Consider the following 20,242-nt stretch of genomic DNA (forward strand, 5'->3'; position numbering starts at 1 on the left):
ACTGCTATCCAAAAGCCAAGGTAGCTACCACTCACTTTTAAACATCATCTGTCTTGATCTGTAGAGAGATAGTCTGCAAGTTTTAAATGTTTCTCTGCCGACCATTTTTAAGCTGTGCATTGATTAAAACAAAACTATGGATTCACCACAATACTTGCTTATATCTGGAAAGATATGCTATCATATTAATTCAGATATCTGTGTGTTGTCACTTTTAGGAAAACAATCTGAAATTGTATTCTGGAAATTTTGTAAGAGTTGTGATTTTTTTTTTCCTTTAAAAAATAACCCCTGGAAGATGGTGGCTTTCTCCTCTTTGGATTTATTCAATGTGACGGTGTTCACAGGGGTCTTAGGATGAGGGAAGAGACAGGGATTTGACTTTATGTTTCAGGAGGCTTGATTTATTATTTTATGATATATATTACATTAAAACTATACTAAAAGAATAGAAGAAAGTATTTCCTCAGAAGGCTAGCTAAGAATAGAATAAGAAGGAATGATAACAAAGGCTTGTGTCTTGGTCTCTCTGTCTGAGCTAGGTGGGCCGTGATGTTTATATTAATTATAAACATCCAACATGGGCCAATCACAGATCCACCTGCTGCATTCCACAGCAGCAGATAATCAATGTTTACATTTTGTTCCTGAGGCCTCTCAGTTTCTCAAGAGAAAAAATCCTAAGGAAAGGATTTTTCATAAAAGTAGTCTATGACAATTCAACGCAGCATAATTTTGTATTTACAACTTGAGTTAGATCCCAACCACTGAATTATGGAATTTTTTGGGTTGAAAGGGACCATAAAGATCATCCAATTCTAACTCCTATTTAGTAGGCAGAAATACCTTCCCCTAGACCAGGTGGCTCAAAGCCCTGTCCAGCCTAGGCTTGAACACTTCCAGGGATGAATGCACAATGCTGTTTCCTGATTCTTCCTGATTCCATTGCCTCTTGATTATTACTGTTCTGCTGACTTCTGTGCTGAACCTACTTTAAAATGCAGATGGAATGATTCAGCTATTTTCCAGATAGTTAAAAATGGTCAAACTCGTTAAAAAAATAAAAAAAGAAAATCAGGCAAAAAGAAAAACCCACCACCACCAATCAACAACAACAAAAAAATATCCCAAAAACAAACCAGGAAGCTCCAAACCTAAAAAAAAGCAAAAGAACCTAACAAATAAAAAACCCACGAAACCAAGGTAAACAAAATCATAAGTGTTGACACATTTAATGTTCCATCCATCCAAATACCCTTGTCTTCTGTAACTTCCCAGTGATTTCAGGGAACAGCTAAGATACTTTCCCATATGCTCCTGAAATGCCTGCAGCTCATATTTCACACTTTCTTCTCTACTTTTCTATTGCTCAACTGATGTTTTCTTTTCTCTCCTTTTAACAAAGAGCTGGAGGTTAGACCGACATACACCTTATTTTTCATTGTGCTAATAGTCCAACCCACACACTGTCAAGCAGAAAAGATATACTCTGACAAATGTGTCCTTCCAAAATAGAACTGACCCTGAATACAGCTGCTAATTCCCTTTTATATACTCAATAAGTCACAATGAAAAAATCAATCAAATACTATCATTTTGTCATTAAAAAATGAGATACAATATATTTGAAGTCTGAGAGAAAAAGGAGACTAAGGTTAAAATCACAAACTGAAGATATAATTTATGGCTTAATTAAACTCTGCATTGATATCCTTATCTGACAACACCTTTTTTTCCTCTTAAACTGTCTCAGTGGGAATGAGTCACAAGGGGTATGTTTATCCGAATCTCAAGAGGCAGTATCAAATCAGATAGGAAAGGGGAACAGATTTATTGAAGATTTCTGAAGTTCTCAATTCCTTCTTTCTCTTTTCATCCTCTTTGCAAGATGACATCTATCCCAAAGTTGCAGAGAGTTTTGAAAAAATGTCACTCAAGAAGACAAATTATTGGGCTTTTTTTTCTGTAAAAGGAAAAAATTATTACAAAAGTCATCATGTTTCCTGATATAATTTGGGATACATCCTTTTGATAGCAAAGTGTTTTTGCCTTACAGAAAGAAAGAGGCATCCATATTATACAATAGTTTGACATGCAGATTTGACACTGCAGCATCACTAAATAGCAGCAGCTGGGTAAAATCGGGAAGAGAAGGAAATGCATAAAAAATACAAAAATGGCCAAAACTCCAAAGCCATTTGGACCTTAAAACAGAGAGGCTAATGAAAGTATCACCAGGAGGTTTTCCTTTGCAACATCATGGAGTTTCATTCATCTGACATCTCCCTTGCAATTTGCTACAAAACATTACTGAAGGATTGTGTATTTAACCTTGTTTTGGGACACTGCAGAATATGTGAGAATTTACTGCATTATTCAAAACACATAAAGGGAGAGGCAGGGAATAAAATATTTCAGTTTAATTCCATAAACAAAACCCACAAGGGAAATATGTTTATTAGAAAGAAGTGAAAAGATTTTATCAACTTTTGATACACGTAACGTAATTGCTTGCAGAAGTTTGCAAAAAGCATCCAAAAGCCAACTCAAAATTCCTTCAATGGGGAATAGAAAAAAGGAAAACAAAATAAATTTTCATGAGAGACACCTCCCCAAAACACTTCCCTTTCTTGGTTGGTACTACATCTTAAAAATTCATTGTGTTTCTTCATTGATACGCTGTTGCCAGCGTTTGAAATCTGGCAATTTTATTTGCTTAATTTCTTTTCTCTCTCTGGTCTTCCAAGTAATTTTACCTTTTTCTCATTTTTCTCCCTCAAAAGCATTTAAACCTAAATTCCCTTGTTCTTTTAAAATGTTTCACTACCTGCAAAATCCATCTGCTTAAAATGTTTTTCAACTGCATTAGAGGGTGAAAATTAAAATAACTAATGACTCACTGCCTGTAAAATTACTTTCATTTTATCATGAATTTTAGTTCAATCCCATAGTGAGTGGGATTCACAAGATTCAGTGCGAGCTTTGTGTTTTGTGCTCTGAATTTGGGATCTTAAACTAAATTAAAGGCACCCTCTTAGTCAGAAACTGTATATTAATCTGCAGAAAGATTAATTTTCAGAACATAATACAGTACTGATCCCTTGGAAAATTCGTGCTTGGTAACTCCACACCTGAAAAATAGATTCAAGGTACAAGGCTTCCAGGGCTTTTTGAACTAAACTATGGAAGTGGGGTGTTGTGGGTAGGGATGCTTTGCTATTTCTTTTTCCTTATACTCCTTAAGAATGTTTTGGCTATTGCATTAGCAGAGCTTGTGAATTGGCATGTAACTATAAATGTAGGAGATACACAGATTTAGAAACAGACCAGAATAATGCTTTAATTACATAAGTTTTGTCCATATTTAAAGCAAGGAAGCACCAGCTGGGCCAATGTGTTTGAATAGAAGTTGACTGTTTACAGAAAAACATCACATTTTGAAGTTATTAGGGTTTTATCCTCTTTTTTAGGGTTTTAAATTAAGCTGTATTAAAAAAAAATATATTGACTTCTTATATACAGAGCACTGAAATGTTCCTTTCTAAATTTGGGGTTTACCTTTAGAGTATAGAGTATTTCCTTAAAATATGCACTATGTTGAAAGACAGGAGAACCAGAGCCTCACAAAACACTCTATTAATAGACCTATTCAGTCAGTCCAGCCAGATATGGGAATTTCTCTTGCTGATTTTATTCAGTTGACATTTTTAAAATATTGTTTTCTTAACATTTTCACTCTTCTCAAACCCTTTGAGATGCTATTCACAGGGAATTCCTGGATTCTGCTCTAGTCAATGATATTCAAACATGGTCACCAGCTCCCACTGTGCTGTTACTGTTCCCTTCCTTCATTCAAATATCTCATTTACAATGTTTTTGATTCTTCTGCAGATTGTTATGCTTACTGCATCTGTGCTGAACAGTTACAGAGATAAAGTATGCAACCTTGGCATACATCTCTCTTGATGTTACAATCTGCAGCAGCCTCACAATCTGTTTGTATTGCTACTTTCTCTCCAAGTACCCATTTTTTTCATTAGCTGCATATTTCATGTTACCATTAGACATGTAAAAATATGTATTTATCTGACATATTGAGTTTCATCAAGTCTTCTCAAAATCAACAAAACATTAATGAGCTTTTCTTTGAACTTCTGGTGTGTACATAAACAATCATTTTGTTTCTCATGCCTAATTCTATGTATAATCCAAACATACATCTTAATGCTTATCTCACAGTCTTGATAAATACATTTGGAGTTTTAACCATCCTTTTTAAAGTAAGTTTTATAGTTCAAAGGCTTTTATAGTTGTTAGTGTAGAAATAAAAACCAATTATTTGAATAGGTTTGTATATTTATGTTTATCTTTCAAAGTTTCTCTGAAGAAGTGAATTCTTTCAAATTTTTAACAACATCCTGCCGATATATCCTTTTTTGCTTGGTAATATCCGGATTCTGCCTAGATGCCATTTTGAAAGTATGAGAGCTTCACATGTGTAGCTTTTTCTTCAGATTGGTAAGAATAACAAAAATCATTCAGATATTGGCTATTCATATAATAGCTCTTCATTTCAGTTGTGTGGGTATAGAACTCTCATTTATGTCATTAAAGGATGAGTTACAATAAAATATTTCAATATTTTTTATTTTATTCTCCCCTAGCTGTCTAGGCTGCTGTTTGATTCTACAAAGTATTGATAATTGATTACAGTCAGTGGACATCAAGACTACAGGCAGCTGGAGGGTCAAAGTCACCTTCTGACATCAATCTCTCCAAATAATGGGCAGTACTTTTCTGGACAAAATTAGCTCGATGAGTATGATGGTACTTCACTTTAAATTGATGCATGCTGAATTATCTACTTTAAATTAAATTATCTGATGCCAGACTCTCTGTGTCTCTTGACATGAAATTATCATTGTGGTCATTGCTTTGTACAGCTTGTGAAACGGAGTGGTTTGGGTCATGCTCTCAGGTTCCTGGAGGTATTTATTACATGAGCTACAGTTCATTATGGACAGGCTATGAGGCTATCTGAAATAACAGGTACTTTTGGAATGAGCAATCTTCTGGGACTCAAAACTCATAGTGTGTTTTCATGTTTCACTTTTCCAGCAATGTCAGGGACTGAAATGGTTCATGCTTTAAAAATTGCTATGAAGGAGTTTTGCCCATTGTAGTAAAATCTGTATAAAGAAGCTCCAACCACAGAAGCCCATCCTTCCTTGAAAATTCCTGACTGGAACCTTGGACTGTGAGTTAAGCCATGTAGATAAGATAAAGGGGACACTATTGTTCAGTCATCCGAGGCTGAGGGAGAAGAATGCATCTGCAAGAAAGCCAAGCCCAGCACAGAACCATCCCTGGCTGGTTTTGGGGTGGGGGAGACCACAGCCCACAGAGGCCAGGTTTGCCCAGACTGCCCCCAGCTGAGGGGTGAGGAGGAGGTTTCGGATGTGTGGTGTAACCTCTGGTCAGAGGCAGTGAACACCCATCCTCCCTCACACAAACCAGCCCAGCTGTGGAACCCCCAAACCCACATCCATGGAACATTCACATGGGAGGAAACTGAGGGGGTGCCATAACCCATCAATACCCCCAAAGCACTCCCCAGACTAATTTCTGAGCCCTTGCACCACAGCATTGCACGTGATGCAAAGAGATGCAACAGATCCAGTCTGCTGCAAGAGGCTGTGCCAAACTGTGCCCTTGCCCTGGTGGGCTGGGGGGGTACCTGGGCATTCCCACCTGGCCTGAGCATCGATTAATCCAATGGATTTTATGTTTTCTGGAGAAAAAGAACCCTCACCACCAAGAAGACCAGCTGGAGAGGATCAACAGGACACCATGAGGATCCATGGAGTGGTGATACTTTCTTTAATCTGTCTAGATTTCTGTCCCACCACCTTTTTTCTAATTTTTTCTCTTCCTTTTTCTCTCTTTTCCCCTCTCCCTCTCTCTCTTTTTCTTATATTTTCTATCAAATAAAATCCATACTATTGACTTTGGTGCGTGGTCTCACTTGCGCCTCAATTCGGGCTGAGGCATTTCTAATAACTTTAAAAACAAGGACTGTAACAAGTGAGAACAGCTGTTCCTCTGGTTTTTTTATTTTTTGTTAGGCTTGAGCCAAAAAGAATGAACTTCATTTTTTTCCTAGGCTCAGTGGTAAAGTGAAAGCACCAAAATAAGGCTGTGAGTATTTCTCTGCCTCATCAGGTCTGCAATGCAGAAGTATCTACACTCTTCTTTTCCCCACTATGAATGTCTCGGGTGTTAAAGCTGGACAAGGAAATAGTGTTGACACATACCTGTGTAAAAAAGTACAACTAAAAGTTTGCACTCTCTCTTTTTGGTTCGTGTTTCAGCTTTCTGGCTCCATGGTGCTACACCATGAAATTTCTGCAGAAAGTCAGCCTGGAATTAATACAGCGCTGAGTTTATATAAAAATAGAAAAAAAAAGGTACTCAATTTTATATGTTTTTGCTAATACACTTTATGCTATCCTCAATGTGGAGTGCTATGGAATGTAAGTACTAGTTTGATCTAATTGTACTATGAAAAAATAGAAGAAAAATTAGAGGCTCACAAGGTCATAGCTGTTGATTTGGCCTTCTATGCATATACAATGTAAAAAAAAAAAATGTTTAGCAGAATAATTTGAATTTTTAAACTATTTGTCTCTGTGTGTACCTTTCATACTTGCTTTTAGTGCATGCATTAGCAAGAAAGGTCACTGCTGGGTCACTGGAAGCCCAGACTTATAGCCAGTTAAACTATTTGCACAGAATAGATACTGTAGATGTTGTTTAAACATGTGTACCAAGACACCATCAAAGCAAAACCAACTTTGATTTGCTCAAAAAACTGCTCAGATGAATGACCTGTTAAAATATTGGGGCTTGTTATTTGCTACAAATGGTTTTATAGTATTTGTCTGTGTGGCCTTCACTTGGAAACAAAAGCTCCGGGTTATATTTTTTCACTTCAGGGTGAAAAAAAGAACAACTAGCCAATTTTTCTAACATCATTGTAAAATTACCTTTGCATGCTTCACTCCCTTCATGGTAAAGCTATGTGGCATGATCACACAGCAGCTGAAAATGATGCAGGTAAATGGCCAGGACATGATTGCAACAAAAAGTATAAAGACTTTAAAGAGGACCAGAGAAAGAGGAAAGGGATACCCATCCTAGGAACGAATACAGCAAGGTTGAATTGGCTTCTGCCACAGCTGCTACTCTTCCCAGTGGGAAAAAAAAAGTTAATATCGCCAGCTGGGGGCTGTGTACAAACCACGAGCGGGATGGGACTGCTAGGAACGTGCCTTGAGCTGTTTTATTTTCCAGCATCAGTTTCATTACATGGTTATGACAACGGGAAGATGCCACCAGCTCACATCCCAGGCAGCAGACCAAGAACTTAATGTTACAACTCACTTTATGAGTTTTTTGCCCAATCACTCTAAGCAGAAGCACACTGACAGTAGTTCCATCCAATCACTATAAGCACACATACCTTCGGTTAAAACCATGCTTACTTATTTCAAGTACAATACCTGCTTGTAAGCCTTAAAACACAACACACAGATCTCCATTATTAAGCTTCAAGCTTCCTAATATCTTGCTAGATAAACTTTTCTGTAGCTTAGGGATTTATTCTAGACAAGCGTTAATACACAGAACATTGTTCTATTTGTCCTTGCTTTTTTACTTTTCTTAAATAATTTTTCTGCTGACCTATCTCATGGCTACTACTTAGCTCTAATCACAGTTCTACTGCCTCTGAGGCCTGCCTTTTGCAGCTTTCCCAAAACCCTCTGATTTTGTGGATTCCCACAGTTAAAAAGTCCCTGCAAGTACTAGGAAAATAGGGAAAGCCAGGGCAGAAGTGGGAGAAGAGAACTAGGAAGAGACAGTGCCAAGTGTGGCAGGTGAGATGGAGTAAATCACAGACCAGAGTGAATCTGGATGCTGGAGCTTATTTAAGAAAAGGGCAGTGAGCGTTTTTTTACCCTACATGATTACCTAACACATTCAGTCACACCCTCCCCTGCAGCTCTTGTGCTTCATCATCTCACCATCCCTTCACTGCCAGAGGTCCCTCCTGGCTCAGGAAGGTCTCTACAAAACTGGGTTGGTTCCCTCTGTGCTCTTGCTCATCCTTACCCATCTCAGCTCTTTCCTCTCAAGGTCCACAGGCATCTCTCTTTTTTGGTCTTCTTACAGTCTCTTGATTTCCAGAATCTTGTCTTGCTTTCAGCATCTCTTCTCCAGCAAAGATCTTCACTGCCTCAGGATCATCTTCTTTCCAAGACCAGTTTATATAGGAATCCCTTTCAGTGAAAGTCTTTTCCAAATTCTCACTTCTCCCATTTTCCCCATTTCAAGAGTCTATATGCTAAAACACTATACTTGATCAGTCTCCTAATTAGTGGTTTTCTTTTCTTTCTTTATTAATTTGAGCATTTGAGACAGGCCAGTTTTTTAGTTCAGATGCTGACAAATTTTTCAAAGAGCCCATATCTGTTGCTGCCAGCAGGTAGTGGACTTCTCCTTGAGAATTCCAGAATTCATTTTGGGGCATTTGCACACAGACAGGCACTGACACAGACACAGACACAGACACAGACACAGACACAGACACAGACACAGACACAGACACAGACACACACAAAAATATATATCTGAGTTGTTTTTACATCCATGAAAGCAGGTAAAAATTCATTTTGGTTAGAGGAAACAAAATATTTCAAGTGGTCAAAACATGTTGACATTATATATGCCTAGCAATAACAGCAGAAGGAAAAAAAGTCATGCATAAATACACTCTGATGGATCTTGCCATTCTACAGCATTATCATACAGTATGCTGTTGCTGGTGCAGCATAGAAATTGAGAAATACTTTCAAGACTTCATTCACTTTGGTGGGAAGTTGTGTGGGTAAAGAAAATACAGCAAAAGAGAAGAAAAAGAGCTGGAGAAATTTGGTGAACTTTAGCTCAGAATGTCAAGTGAGTCCCCTTTATTATCTATCCTACATACCTTTCTCTTAGACATCTCTCTAGACTGCATGTCTCATAGCTGCTGACAAGCTTGTGGAATCCTAAATCTTCAGGTCCACTGACATCTCTAGCTTAATACCCAACATTTTTAAGCAGTTACAAAAGAGTAAAAATTCTGCAGACTAAAAATTGTAGGGAAAAAAAGCATTAAACAACCTCTCTCTCTCACTATCAGCTTTAGTCTTTTATAAGCCTTTAAATACCACGGTGCAGTTTGTTGTTTTGTTTTTCAAGTGGAATTGTCATCACTACAGAAGAGTGTAAAAAAATCTTTGATATTCCTGTGTATTAGTGTGGCCTTAATAATAAATGGATCCTACCTTTTCATCTGAGTCTCAAAAATTTGTATGGAACTAGTATATTTTCTTGTGTCATGGTAAGATGCTAAACCAAGAATCATGAAATCATAAAATGATCTGGACTGGAAGACCCCTTAAAGATAATCTTGTTACACAGCCCTGCCATAGGCAGGGACACCTTGCACTAAATCAGATTGCTCAGAGCCCATCCAGCCTGCCTCAAGCAGCCACAGCTTCTCTGAGCAGCCTGTGCCAGTGTCTCATCACCCTCACAGTAAAGAGATTCCTCCTAAATCTAGTCTATATATACCTCTTTTAATTTAAAATCATTCCCCCTTGTGTTACCATTGCAGATCCCTGTGAAAATTCCTTCTCCAGTCTCCTGTAGAGGCACAGCTCTAAGGTCTCCCCAAAGCATTGTCTTCTCTGAGGTGAACAACTCCAATTCCCTCAGCCTGTCCTTGGAGAAGAGGTGCTCCAGCTCTCTGATAATTTCACCTCTGAAAGAATTTCAGACTTTCACTAGGTTTTAGTCTTCAAACAACATTTGGAAGTGTGAAAATTGTGAAGAAAAAATGTAATTTTTAATTGAATGAATTTTATGTATGTATTTATTGCTCATGAACACTAAATTGTCTCTTAGTTTCCAGTCAGTGCCATGAGCCCTTTGGTTATAATAGTTCTTTGGTCTGACTGTTTTAGAGAGTTTATTCTTCACTGAAATTCAGGTAAAACTTTCTGATCTTCCTAAAAATATTTTCTATTAGTCTGGCTGCCTTCAGGTCTCTGTTTCAGATTTTGGTCTGAGGACTAACTCTTGCCAAGTAAAAAGTAGAGAATGCTCTGAGCTTTTTGGGATAAAAATATGGGAATAACAAAATCATAATAAATCAAAACTAAAACTTTTGGTATGTCTGTTCTTCATCACAGATACACTCAGCTGTCTTCTGAGACATATATATGCATGAACATGCACATTCTCAGGTTAAAAACAATCTTTAGAGAAAAAAAATCAGAAATTGCTGGGACACAGAGTTCTATTCATTTCATATTTTTCCCTTTTGCTTGAATGGTTGTTATCTTTTTGATCCACATGAAGCAAAAAGGGATTGACTGAAATATGACTTCTACCAGAATGAAAGTATCTGGAGAATCATGTTTTGAAGCTGTATGTTGCTCCTTCACAAAGGGGTGGAAGAACAAAAATAAAATCTAAAAATCCCACAAAAACTGAAGCCTCAGTAGGACCCATCCATCTTTCATTTCCCTCATACAGGAAATCTTCAATTTCCAGAAATGATCCTTGTCATGTTTTTTGGCCTGTCATTGCACAATTCTTGTGCTTGGCTTAATTTCTCTCCTTTACCATGTTTGCACTTGGCTACCACTGTGGCATCAGCTTCTGTGTTTATTCTTCCATTTAAACACATTATTTGAAAATGCACAACTGTTAGGGTGGACCGCAGTACAAATATTCTTAGAACAAGCAGTAACACCTGGAGAGCTTTTAGTCAGAATATTTGCCACTGTCTATTTATGGGTTTTGCTCAATGGGTGATAATATCAGCACACACTGTAATATTCCCTGATTCTCTCCCTATGACTTTCGACAAGTGTTATTGTAACTGGCATTTTGCTGACACATTCATCAATTTGTCCGTTTTTCCTTCAGAGTATGCCTTCCCTCCCTCTCTAAGCAAGGATTAACTGCAATACTGTAAAATATCTTTTATAATTTACTCTCACATTTATACCTTAATTGCAAATAATCCTGTAAGAACTGCTTATTGTAGGAATGGTGTCTAACAAATACTGGGTTTTTTAGGTTACAATTCATTGAAACATTTAATTTATTTAAAGGTTGAAATAAGGAGGCAAATACCTTCTCTGTCAGACATGGTTTGTACAAAATTTTTTTTCTGCAGAACCTGGTTTCTCAATTATAAAACAGTAAAAGTAGTTGAATACCCCATGGATATGAATTGGGCAGATATGAGAGTATCTTTCTGTGTTTTCTGATTGAAGCACAAGTTAGTGTTTTCTTGACTGTGTCATTAGGGCTTCAAATCAAAAATTATAATCTATTTTCTAAGTGGCAGAATAACTTTTGAAAATAAGGAAAAAAATCTATGATGATTGTGGGAAAAGAAACCTCAAGTGCCCATTTTACACATATTTATATAATTAGGAAAACAGAAATGAAGCTAATTTACCAGTTGTATCACTGTAATTCCCTATTTGCATTACCCTTCAATTAACTTTTCAGCACCAATTAAGTGCAAATCGATTTTATACCTTTTACTAGGGAGATTAGACTCAGGTATTGGATGCACCTACACTTTATGTGTGTGAATTCATAGATCTCAGATTGTACTAAAGAAAGATCTTTTTTTAAGTTGTCAGAAGAAATACCCATGCAAATTTCATCAGCATGCTGCTCAAGTCAGCATACGACACCACGTCTGGCAGGTAAGTAATTTACCATCCTGATTCTGTGGAGCTTTAATCACATCCTTTCCTTTCCACCTCAGTTAGTAACATTCAAAGCTGCTAGTACAGGTTCATAATTATTATAGTTCTGATAACAGTTAACAAGTGTACAGCAAAGTCTGGTGATACATAATTAACAAATCTTCATCCACTTAATTAGCTTTCCCTTCACGTGCCATTTGCATGGTGTGCAGCACTATTTTGACTTTTGGAGGTGTGTGTAATTTTTTGAGAGTGAAAAGGGGTGTGATGTCCCAAAGCTATTTTTACATTACTTATTCAGTAGTAGTAGAAATCTGACAATGAGTTGTGATTTTTCCAGTGGGATGGTGACTCTGCTCCCTCACAGGAAGGTGCAGGCAGTTGCAGAGTGGTGAATTGCTGTGGTGTGGAACATTGTCTGCTTTACTTTTTGGTGGTCTTCCTGCCTGGAATGGTGCTGCAGTACCCAGAAATAACCCAGCTGTCTTTATGTGCTGCCTTGCAGAAAAGGTGATGGCTTCAGGGCATAAATTGTCCTTGACTTCCTTTCTTGATCATTAAACAAAAGCAGAACTTCTAAGTTTCTTCCCAGTTACCAGAATAATAATAATGTCATTTTTGTAAGAGAGATGTTCAAATAAATTAATTTTGTAAAAATACAAATATTCTGATAAAGCTCCAAATTACAGTCTTTACTAAATATAATAGGTCTTATTTAACAATAGTAATCCATGAACAAAATGATTATAACCCTGTGGTTTACAATGTGATTTTTTTTTTCAATTACTGATAAATTCCTCTGTAAGTTATTCATATCTCCCTATAACAGATTTCTCATTCTGTTTTGGAAGGCAAGACCTGGACAAAATGACTGATTTTTTGAAAGAAACGTTCTCCATTAATTTCAGTTTTTAAAACATTGGCAGTGAAGGGGTTTTTTGTTTATGTATCTCTTCACCATTACTCCTCAAATCAAAGATTACACAGTGACGTGGCAGTCAAATGAATATGCTTTGATTTTATAAGGGGACTATAATGCAGTCAATAAAATACAATTTTTCATAAATAACTTTGGAAGGCTTTTTCCTAAGCGCACTCGTACTGATAACCTATCTTCCAGCAATTTTTCATTTGAATTGCATTTGTTTTGACTGTGTTTACTTGTTTGTCTCTGCTTGCTGCAAATAATGAGAAAATTAGTTATCTGGCATGAATGCTAATGTAAAATTTTTTACCTGTGTATTGCCAAATATTTGTAGTAATAAATTATAATTCATATATAACATCATTTAAGGATGCAATCTCAGTATAAAATTTTGGTTCATTAAATAAAATATTTTCTCACTATGTTTAATCAAGTCAACTGGACTTACAAAATAAAAGTGTTAAAAGCCGTACTTTAAAAGCTTCTTACTGGGGTTTGTACACACTATTTGTCAGATGATAAGGCAATGGCTCATATGTGAATTGGATATTCAAATTACTTTGTTTGGGTCTATTTAATTAAATTCACACACAAAGTAAGTGTTTATTTACAGGAAGCATATAAACAGAATTGAGTTTGCTAACCTATAACTTCTGTTTTGGATCAGAATTACAGGAGGAAACAAGTGCTCACTAGTACATAAAATCTATGGCAGGTCTACAAAGCAGCCTGTCATGCTGTGCCATGATGAAGAAAAGAAAAAAAATATGCAAGATGTAAAGCCATAAGAAAATAAATTGATTGTGTCAACATATTTTGCAATCCTGTTGTATTGTTAAATTTCCTGAATACTCTGGCTTTAGAACTGAATTATAAAATGAAAACTCTCATTTATTTAAAGAAAGATTCAGTGGGTTTTGTGCAAGGATAAAGCTCAGTTATTATAAGCCAAATAACAGTATGAAATTAAAAACCCCAAGGTAAATTGTTTTTAAAATCTCATTTTCTAAACTTGAAGATAAATATGTCATGGCTTGACAAATCATCGTTGATCTGGTTGTTTACTTGAAGTATAATCACTACTCAGAAACTTGTTCCTCTCACTATTTAGGACCTACAAGTATGAGTAAAACCTGTTTGTGTTGTTCCTTGTGATTAGATCTGATTTTAAGAAAAATATAATTTCATTCTGAAGCCTTTAATCAAAGCCTTTAAGCAAAGGTCATTCTTTGCTAAAACCAGTGCAGTCTATGTGTGTGCACATGTGTATTTTAAGGGGATTGCCTTTGGTGCAAAAAACTTCTGAATACGAACCTGTCTTGATTGTTGAATTGAATGACTGGGGCATTTTCCTAGTTTGAGAGGAAAATACAGAAGTTTTCATTGTAATGACTGACAAATATACAGAATCTGTCACAGTAATGAGTAACAAAATGCTCACTTCATATGGTGTTAACCATTCTAGTTTCTGTATCATTGTTTTTATAAGAAGTGGGTAAGCAGAAAAGCAGCAATGATGTTATTTTTAAGTTATTTGTGATGCTGAACACTTGCAGAAAGCAGAAGAGAAAACAGAGATATTTAAATATATCTTGAAATATACAGTTGGCTAAGAAAATTCAACTGTTAGCCAAAAATATTGTCCAGGACAGCTGCTGTCCTGAAATAAATCAGGAAAATATATTTGTTCCAGGTAGCTGCAATTGGATATGTGTTTCTGAGTCTGGCAGTTGGTAACAAGTTTTGCTTAGTCTGTAGGATGAATGGCTTAAGTATTCCTGTGTAACAAGTGCTCAATAGTTAGTAATTAATCAATTATTTAATTGAATAGCTCATAACAGCATGAAAACCTTCACCCAATAAATTGCAAGGAAGGTGGAGTAGGAATGGTCGAAATCAAAGGTGTTACCTGAAAGGTGCAAGAAGCAAGGATTGAATTTGCAATGGGCAAAATTCAGAGGCTCAGCTGGCCTCTGTGGATTGCTGCTGCTATCTGGCTGTAGGAAAACAACTGAACATGGTGAAAGATCACCAAGACTCAGGAAATTCATGTATAGAGCTGGTTGGGTACCTTGGAGGTCAATGTGGAAGGTTACAGCTCCCAGGAAGGAAAAACTGAGTTGTTTTTCATCTTGTCTATGTAGAATTTTGGTTTTCCAGTTCTACACAAAAAACCCCAAACAAGAATACAAATTAGTTAATGCTTCTTAAGTCTCAACTCTCCCTTGCTGTGAAGTCGGCTCTGCAAGAGGTTATTGTAATTTATTCTAGCTGCTTCTCTTCCCTGAAGGCTGATGATGTCTGATTCAGTCAAATCCAGTGAAACAATATGCTGTCAAACCATAAAGTTTTTTCAGCTGAAATTCTTCAGGATTTTTTTTTTTTAGCAAGCGTCTGTTTCAGGGAAGAGGGGATGAGGGGAGGGGGAAGGAAGTCCTGTTTTGACACTTTCCCTTTGAAACTTCCTGAAGGCAAATATAATTACTTTGTCTGAAAAATGAGGGGGTGAGCTTTGCTTAATCTGAAGCCAGAAAAACCCTTTTTGAATAAATGTAAAGCAAAATTTAGTAAATACTGTCAATCCCCTTCCCCCCAATAATTTCTTGGCATTTTTTCCATCTTGAGCACCACAGAACTGTATTAGGCTTGAACACAATTAATTTTTGTCTCATTTAATGAGTCCATTAACGGATAATCAAATTATTCTGCTGCTAATGACATCCAAACTGAACAAATTGAAGCTTTTTCTGCTGTTTTGCCTCTGGTTTGAATTGACCCTATCTACATCTCTTTTAAAATATAGTTTTAGTGATCTCTGCATTTAAAGAAAAAACATTCAGCACAACTGAATGCATGGAAAAGAGACAGGTAGTGAGACAATTAAATTTCTTCATAAAAAGAAAATTAGTTTAATTTAAACGGGAATAGCTAGGTCAGCTGTACTGGATGGATTCATGATTTCCCTAGAAATCACTTCTGCCCACTTGTTCTGGTTTAGGGCAAATTTGGGAGAAAAATTTGCTTTTTATCCACACTACAAAAGAATGAGCCTTTTATGACAAACATTTATTTTTCTAGAATGTCCTTTTTGCATTAAAAATGAGGGGGCAGTAGTAAGGAAGGGTAAGTAATGACAATGAAATATGTAAAATATTAATGATGACCTATATAAACTACTGGATATTAACTTAGAAAGAGCTTCTAGAATGACTAAGTCAATACAAAAGCAGCTTACACTTCTACTTTAAAAGAAAGAAAAACTTGATCAGAAATCAAATTAAACCATTTGAAAGTACACCTTGCTGGATGAAAAATAAGCAGAGAAGTTCATTTCGGTCTTAACTCCTGACCCTTATTTTTCTCCCACCTTGTTTTACCCATCTATCCTTTCTTCCTAGAAGGATTTCCATGTGTGTAAGAATTTGCCCTGAAAAATAATCTGAAGATATCTTAATCCCAAATATTTTTCATATTATTTAAAAAAGTATTTCAATTAAAGTTACATGGAAGTCCTCAATCTGAACAAAAGTTTGTTACAATTTTTGCAGACAAGCTGCTTAAAGAAAGCATCAGAAAATAAGTTTAACTTGTGGTTTAGAAGTGTTGACATCATGAAGTTCCCTGGAGGATTCTGCATGAATCTTCTTGTGATGTTTGTTGATGGCATGTTGAGAAGGGCAAAATCAGAGTGTTAGAGTTTTCTTGGCTGAAAATAGAAAAAATAAATTTGGTGTTTTCTTTGATTTTGGGAGGAAGACACTTCACTTTTGGGAAGTGTCTGTGTGGATTTTTTGTCTTGTTTTTCCAAAAAGATCCTTCATGTGTTGCTTTAAGCTTTTCTACCACAGCTCTCAATTTTGAGTACATAACAAAGGAATCTGTATTTGTGTTTTAGTAATGATGGCGTTTTCTCCCTAGAGAGCCTGCACTGAGTCAAACCTTGCAGAGCTGCTGGCCCGTGACCTACTTTTGCTAACAACTGCGCACAGAGCACACACACACACTCCCTGATTTGCAGTGCATTCATTACTCCTTTGATCCTGCTGCTAAGTGCTTTGGCCCAAACATCAGATTAATAAACAGAGGTCTGGGTCCAGCCATATCCTAATGGAAAGCTACTCAAACCACTTGTTTCTGTTGACAGTACAGCACCAGCTATCCTGCCCTTGTGGCAGCCTGCCATCTCTGAGTGTTGTGATTGATGATGAAGCCCCATGGAGCTGAGGAAAAGCCTGAACAGCTTTTGAGGAGATTAAAAGAGTCTTTCAAGAAGTAAATAAGAATCTGAATCCAAACAAAAGTAAATGTGCATTATGCAGGTGTGTGACCGTGTTCACAGGGGCCCGAGGATGAGGGAAGAGATGAGGATCTGACTCCATGTTTCAGAATGCTGATTTATTATTTTATATTATATTAAAACTATACTAAAAGAATAGAAGAAAGGATTTCATCAGAAGGTGGGCTAAGAATAGAAAAAGAAGGAATGATAACAAAGTCTTGTGTCTCAGACAGGGAGTCTGAGCCAGCTGACTGTGACTGGCCATTAATTAGAAACAACCAACATGGGCCAATCACAGATGCACCTGTTGCATTCCACAGCAGCAGATAATCATTGTTTGCATTTTGTTCCTGAGGCCTCTCAGCTTCTCAGGAGGAACAATCCTAAGGAAAGGATTTTTCATAAAAGGTATGTGTGACACAACTGTAATTCCTGTTCTTTTGTGTGGCTGAAGCATGTGGACAATTCAGAGCTGTCCCAGTAAGCATTCTGGATTATAACACAGAGACACACACACTCCATTCCCATGAGGGACAGTCTTTCAGGAAAGCACCAACATAGTCATAGTGAAATATTCAGCATTCAAAGGCCACTCCTACAGGATCAGTTATACTGGAATGGTTTCTGACAGGCGTCAAAGTAGAGTGCCTAAAATTGTTTCAGCAGGTGGAAAAAGTGAGTTGGATTTCCAGGAGATAGGCCAATGAATGCTTAAAAACCCATGTTCAGAGAAATCATTAGTTATTTGATGTTAGTTCCACAACATGGGAAACTGCCGCTTTGGCCCATTTTTATGTGTGAGCTCCCAGAGAGGGTGGTTGCAGTAATTCTGTCAGAACCACTGAGCAAAACTCCAGCAAAGGAAAACAGCCACAACAAACAGAGGAAACTGCATCTGTCATGTCTGTGGCAAAATTGAGCTAATTTTTTACACAAGCCACAAAAATGCATTTATGCCTGCAGTCTATAGAGAATATAAATTTAGGAGAAATCAACTTATAATTTTGTTTTCAATACCAAATTAATTCAGTATTATCTATTTCACACATGAGATCCAAATACCTGCAAATATGGTTATATTTTATATAACACAAGGGCATAGAGGATATTTTATGTCTGAAATAGAAAACATCCAGTAATTCAATTTGGGAGACAACTTTGAAGTATGGTTTTCTGTTCAAATGGAATTTTTGGGGTTTAGTGGAATGGACTGTGCTCGTGGAAATGTTCACCATTGTGGGGCAATAATGGTATTCTATATCACTATTCAGAGTCTACATGGCTTTTAGAGCACTTAAGGGTCAACATTTACAGAGAGAAAGGTTTCCAATCTAACGTATAACAGAATGAAACTGTTATAATCAAATGGTTCAGAAGTTACCCTCAAAAAGTCCATAAGTTACTCCATGAAAGGCATGCTCAGTAAACTCCAAACCCAATCTTTCTGTTTGCAAGATAAATCATTTCTAAGAGCAGTGATGACCCAAGAGTTATTTTTCAGTATAGTAAATTCTAAGCCTTCAGTGAGGTCTCTGGTCTATTTATCTCATTTTATTAAGTCAGAAAGCATTGCTAGTGATGCAGTGTTGGACAGACACGGCTCCTATCAGACATGAATGCTGCTCTACTCTTTTGTTTTATATGACAGCAAAGTTCCAGCTCTTTACCTCTTTTCAGAAAAGGCTTAAAAGTGAACTGAGAATAGTACAGATTGTCACCCACCAGTATATATTGATTAGTGAAATTTCTCTTTTATGAATGCAATGTTTCCACTAATTCTTATGGATTATAATTAATTTTCATAATTATTAAATTTTTGCATTACTATTACATTTACCAGTTTTTACTTCATAATCCTTGTTTATATAACTAATTTAGATTGCACCCTTTTGCAAAGCTTTTCTTTGAAATCATAAAATTAATCAGAAAATCAGAGAATGACCTGGGTTGGAAGAGATGTTTAGTACCATCTAGATCCAAACCTTCTGCCATGGGAAAGGTGTCCCTACACCTTTCCACTAGAGCAGGTTGCTCAGAGATCCATTCACCCTGGCCTTGAATATTTTAGGGATGGGGCAGCCACAGCTTTGCTGGAAAACCTGTGTCAGGGCCTAATTACCCTCACAATAAAGAATTTGAACCCAATATCCAATCTAAATCCTGTTCTCCTTCAGTTTGCAGTCATTGCCCCTTGTCCTGTTACTCCAGGCCCTTGTAAATAGTCTCTCTCCACCTTTCTTGTGGGTTCCTCCAGGTAGTGGAAAGCCACAATTAGGTGACCCTGAAGCTTCTCTTTTCCAGGCTGAACAGTCCCAATTCTCTCAGTATATCGTTACAGCAGAGCTGCTCCATCCCTCACATCATCTTGGGACTTGCTTCAACATGCCCTTTCCTTCCTGTGAAGGGGACACTTGTTTTCTTTGAGTTTCTTTCAGTAATTTCTACAAGTTCAATAATAGTCTAGTAAAATAAGTTTTGCAAATAAAACTTATTACCTTGACATCAAATAATTTAATATCCTTAAATACTCAACTGATGTGTCTTTGTGGGTTCTCTTGGAATTAAGAGATATCCATATTAAAAAAACATTCCACTAGAATACACTGTTCAGTTTACAGAACCAGGGGAAATCTATCAGCACAGCATGTCTGGATGTTGAAACAAATGTGTCCATTCATTTGGTACAGCCAAAGAAGTACTAGAAATACGGTAAAGAATAAAAGAGACGCATTGTTGGTAAGTAGAAGTTTTATCCAAGCAAGGGAAAAAAACCCCAAAACAACAGGACTTACACTCCATATGCACATGAGCATCTATGTATAAGAAGCAGAGGTACCACTTAGTAGAGATGAATATAAGTTTATAGTCTCATTTCATGGAGGAAAAAGAAGAATTGCTAAAGTGCAACTAGATAACTCAGATTTAGTTAGAGGATGTAAACCATGTCCACGTGAAATGAGGCTGACAGGAAATAGTAGCATTTAGGTTCTGAAACCTGAAATTAACCAAAACATTATTATATTCTTGCCAAACTTCAACATTTTCTTCAGGAAACAAATTAGTCATGTTCCAGAGTTTCCTAGAGTGAGAGCAAACTATGTGAAGCAAAGAAGCAAAATGAATTTCAGCAGAAGCATGAAAAAACTGCCAAGTGCTGAACCAAACCATGACATGCAGGAAAACAACAGGAAACTGCTG

Source organism: Zonotrichia albicollis, chromosome 2 (genome assembly GCF_047830755.1).
Source record: "Zonotrichia albicollis isolate bZonAlb1 chromosome 2, bZonAlb1.hap1, whole genome shotgun sequence".
NCBI classification, from domain to species: Eukaryota; Metazoa; Chordata; class Aves; order Passeriformes; family Passerellidae; genus Zonotrichia; species Zonotrichia albicollis.